The following is a 5244-nucleotide window of genomic DNA, read 5'->3' on the forward strand; positions in this document are numbered from 1 at the left end:
CACCTCAGATTTCTCAGCAGAGACAATCAAAGCAAGAAGAGCCTGGAATGATGTATGCCATGCCCTAAAAACAAACAACTATCAACCAAGAATACTGTACCCAGCTAAACTCTCCTTCATAACTGAAGGGCAAATAAAAACCTTCCATAGCAAAGAAAAATTGAAACAATACATCTCCACCAAACCAGCCCTACAAAAGATTCTTAAAGATGTCCTACACATAGAAAACCAACAAGACCGCAATAAAGGCCAAGAAACTGCACCCAAACTGAGAATCCAAGAACCATAGGAATAACCCAGTTTTCGCAGCCCCCAAAAAGGTAGATAACATGGCAGGAACTCCCAAATACCTCTCAGTCCTATCTCTTAATGTTAACGGACTGAACTCTCCAATTAAGCGACATAGACTGTCTAGTTGGATTAAAAAACAAGACCCTTCTATCTGCTGCCTGCAGGAGTCACATCTTGCCCATAAAAACAAACACATTTTCAATGTTAAAGGCTGGAACAAAATCTACCAAGCAAACGGACCGCATAAACAGGCGGGAGTTGCAATCCTAATATCAGATAAAATAGACTTCAAATTAAAATTCATGAAAAGAGATAAAGAAGGTCGCTACATACTAATTAAAGGATCTCTCCTTCAGGAGGATATTACAATTCTAAATATCTATTCGCCAAACAATGGAGCACCCAAATTTATCAAAGAAACACTACTTTCCCTCAAATCCCATATAGATCCAAAGACATTAATCGTTGGGGATTTTAACACACCACTCTCCCCACTAGATAGATCAACTCGGCAAAAACTCAACAGAGAAACCGCAGATCTAAACAGCTGCATAGATCAACTAGACTTAACAGACATTTACCGAACATTTCACCCAGCAGCATCAGAATACACGTTTTTCTCAGCAGCACATGGAACGTTTTCTAAAATAGACCACATTTTAGGCCACAAAGCAAACTTGTCTAAATTCAGAAACATTGAAGTTATACCTTGCATTCTCTCTGACCACAAGGGAATAAAGTTAGAACTCAACACCAAAAGCCACCAAAGAAAGTCCGGTATCACATGGAGGCTGAACAACACACTGCTGAATCATGAGTGGGTCATGGAAGAGATTAGAAAGGAAATTCAAATGTTCATGCTATTCAACAAAAATGAACACACAAAATACCAGCTCCTCTGGGACACAGCAAAGGCAGTACTCAGAGGCAAGTTTATAGCTCTGAGCTCCTACATCAACAAATTGGAGAGATCTGAAACTAACAATTTAATGACACATCTAAACCTCCTTGAAAAAGAGCAGCAAGATAAACCCCAATCCAGTAGACGGAAAGAAATAATCAAAATTAAATCAGAATTAAATGAATTAGAATCCAAAAAAACTATAGAAAGAATCAACAAAACAAAGAGTTGGTTCTTCGAAAAACTTAACAAAATTGACAGACCCTTAGCAAATCTTATCAGAAAAAGAAGAGAACACACCCAAATTAATAAACTCAGAGATGAGAATGGAAACATCACCACGGAAACAAGCAAGATTCAGAACATTATAAGGGAATACTTCTCAAAACTTTATGCTAATAAGTTTGAGAACTTGACAGAAATGGACCTCTTCCTAGCAAATATTGACATGCCAAAACTAAACCAAGATGAGGTAAACTATCTTAACAGGCCCATATCAAGCATTGAAATAGAAACAGCAATAAGAGACCTCCCAGCTAAGAAAAGTCCAGGACCAGATAGTTTTAGAGCGGAATTTTACAAGGCCTTCAAAGCAGAGCTCACACCAATTCTCCTCCAACTCTTCAATGAAATTGAAAGAGAAAGCTCACTACCGAACACATTCTATGAAGCCATCATAACCCTCATCCCAAAACCAGGTAGGGACTCATCAAAGAAAGAGAACTATAGACCCATTTCTTTGATGAACATTGATGTGAAACTTCTCAACAAAATTTTGGCCAATCGACTTCAACAATTCATCCAAAAAATCATACACCACGATCAAACAGGATTCATTTCAGGGATGCAAAGCTGGTTCAATATACGCAAATCAATTAATATTATTCATCACATCAACAGGAGCAAGAATAAGAACCACATGGTTATCTCAATAGACGCAGAAAAAGCATTTGACAAGATCCAACACCCCTTTATGATGAAGGTTTTGGAAAAATTAGGAATCCATGGAACATTCCTCAATACAATAAAGGCTGTATATGACAAACCTACAGCCAGCATTATACTCAATGGTGAAAAACTAAAGCCATTTCCTCTTAACTCAGGAACAAGACAAGGATGCCCACTCTCTCCACTTCTCTTCAATCTAGTATTAGAATGCCTAGCTACAGCAATAAGACAAGATGCAGACATAAAGGGGATCCAAATAGGGAAAGAAGAAATAAAACTCTCCCTCTTTGCAGATGACATGATCTTGTATTTAAAGAATCCCATAGACTCCACTCCCAAATTACTCAAGCTGATTCAAAACTTTGGCAAAGTAGCAGGTTATAAAATTAACCCCCAAAAATCAATGGCTTTTCTGTATGCCAACAATGAGAAAAGTGTGGCTGAAATTAGGAAAGCAACTCCATTTGTAATAGCCTCACAAAAAATAAAATACCTAGGAATTAACTTAACTAAAGAAGTGAAGGACCTCTATGATGAAAACTTTAAAATCTTGAAAAAGGAAATCAACACAGAACTTAAAAAATGGCAAAACCTCCCATGCTCCTGGATTGGAAAGATTAACATCGTGAAAATGGCAATACTGCCCAAGGCTATCTACAAATTCAACGCAATACCTATCAAAATTCCACCCTCATTCTTCAAGGAAATAGAAGAGGCAATCCAAAAATTCATATGGAACAATAAAAGACCCCGAATAGCAAAAACGCTCCTCAACGGAAAGAACACTGCTGGAGGAATATCAATACCAAATTTCAAACTCTACTATAAAGCCCTAGTAAGCAAAACAGCTTGGTATTGGCATAAGAACAGACCTCAGGACCAATGGAATAGAATTGAAAACCCAGAAATGAACCTACAGACCTATAGCCATCTAATCTTCGATAAGGGAGCTAAAACAATAGAATGGAAGAAAGACAGCCTCTTCTGTAAATGGTGCTGGCAAAACTGGTTAACTACATGTAGAAAACTAAAGCTAGATCCTTATATATCACCCTGCACCAGAATCAACTCCAAATGGATCAAAGACCTTGAACTCAAAGCAGACACTCTGAAAACATTACAGGATCAAATAGGAGAAACCCTGGGTCTCCTTGGCTCAGGCCGAAATTTTCTGAATAGAGACCCGGAAACACAACAAATCAAAGAAAGGCTGGACAAATGGGATTGTATAAGGTTGCAGAGCTTCTGCAGGGCAAATGACATAGCTAGCAAGATCAATAGAAAGCCCACGGACTGGGAGAAGATCTTTACTAGCCATACAACGGACAAGGGTCTCATATCTAAAATATACTTGGAACTCAAAAAATTAAACCACCCAACAACAAATCCTCAAAGAAACAACTGCCCAATAAGTAAGTGGGCGAAAGACTTAAAGAGAAGCTTCTCTGAAGAAGAAAGAAGGATGGCCAATAGACACATGAAGAAATGTTCAACATCCCTAGCCATAAAAGAAATGCAAATCAAAACAACATTGAGATATCACCTCACTCCAGTTAGAACAGCAAAAATCAAGAACTCTAACAACAACAGATGCTGGAGGGGATGTGGACAGAAAGGAACCTTACTTCATTGTTGGTGGGAATGTAAACTTGTTCAACCACTTTGGAAAGCAGTATGGAGGTTCCTCAAAAGACTCCACATAGAGCTCCCCAACGACCCAGCAATCCCACTTTTGGGCATTTACCCAAATGATCACAAACAAGGCCACACTAAAGCTACCAGCACAACTATGTTTATTGCAGCATTATTTACCATAGCTAAGACATGGAACCAACCCAGATGCCCCTCAGTAGATGAATGGATCAAGAAGATGTGGTATATATACACAATGGAATTCTATGCCTCCATCAGAAAGAATGACATTTCCCCATTTGTTAGGAAATGGAAAGGCTTGGAAAAAATTATATTAAGTGAAGTAAGCCAGGCCCAAAGAAACATAGGTCCCATGGTTTCCCTTATTTGCAATATCTAGTATAGGTATGAGTCAAGCGGAAAAAGTCAGAGAATGTGATGTTAGGAAAACGAAACCTCAAATATGTATTTTAATGTTTTTGTTTCTTTCATGCATGTGTTTCTAATGCATTTATAAGATTATTTCTTTGTTGCTTTGTATGTCCCTCCCCCACAGTGTAACCCCTGCTTTCACTATATTTGATGTCAGTATAACATGTGGAGGAGACGGGGACAAACAAGTCGTTTAAGGATTCAGGTGGACCTGTTGCAACAATGAGAAGTACAAAATGTCATGTCAAAACCAGCTTTACAATGTCGTTGGGAGGGGGAGGGGGGGTATGATTGGGTGGGAGGGAGGGGGGAGGCTGGGAAGGGAGGTGAAGGGTAAACAAAGGAGGAGGATGCAATGCTTGGTAAGAAATGTATGCATTATCCTGCCCATGTAATTGTAACCCCTCTGTACAGTATGTTCTCAAATAAAATAAAATAAAATTAAAAAAAAAAAAAAAAAAAAAAAAAAAAAGAAAGAAACTAACAAACCTGAAGTAGAGAGCTGAGCATATGCCTTAGTGGTATAGTGCTTTCCATATACAAAACCCTGGGCTTGATTTCTCACTACCACATCACTAGGAAAAAGCCCGAAGTGCCTTTGTGGTTCAAGTAGTAAAGGGCAATCCTTGTACAAGAGAAACTAGGTACAGTACTCATGTCCTCAGTTCAAGCTCCAGTACTCGTGTATGCGTGCGCGTGCACACACACACACACACACACACACACACACACACACACACACATGCACACACACACACAGAGAAAGCAGAAGTGAAGCTGTGACACAAAATGGGAAACAATTAGACTTCTGTTCTGAGCTCATGGTCATCACGCAGGTCCTGTGTTCAACCACAAAAACTAGCCACCCAGGGCCCAAATAGGAGAGGTCAAAGGTTTCAAAACCTGACGAGCTTCACCAGCCCTAGATGAAAGGAAACTTTGTGATATCCAACATGTGCTTGGATTTCCCAAGCTTCTGGAAACCTATGAGAGCTTTCATAGGCCCATTATCGCTGTGATTGAAACATTTGATTAGGTTC

This window comes from Dipodomys spectabilis, unplaced genomic scaffold, assembly GCF_019054845.1.
Source record: "Dipodomys spectabilis isolate Male_0828 unplaced genomic scaffold, ASM1905484v1 ptg000057l, whole genome shotgun sequence".
Taxonomy (NCBI): Eukaryota; Metazoa; Chordata; class Mammalia; order Rodentia; family Heteromyidae; genus Dipodomys; species Dipodomys spectabilis.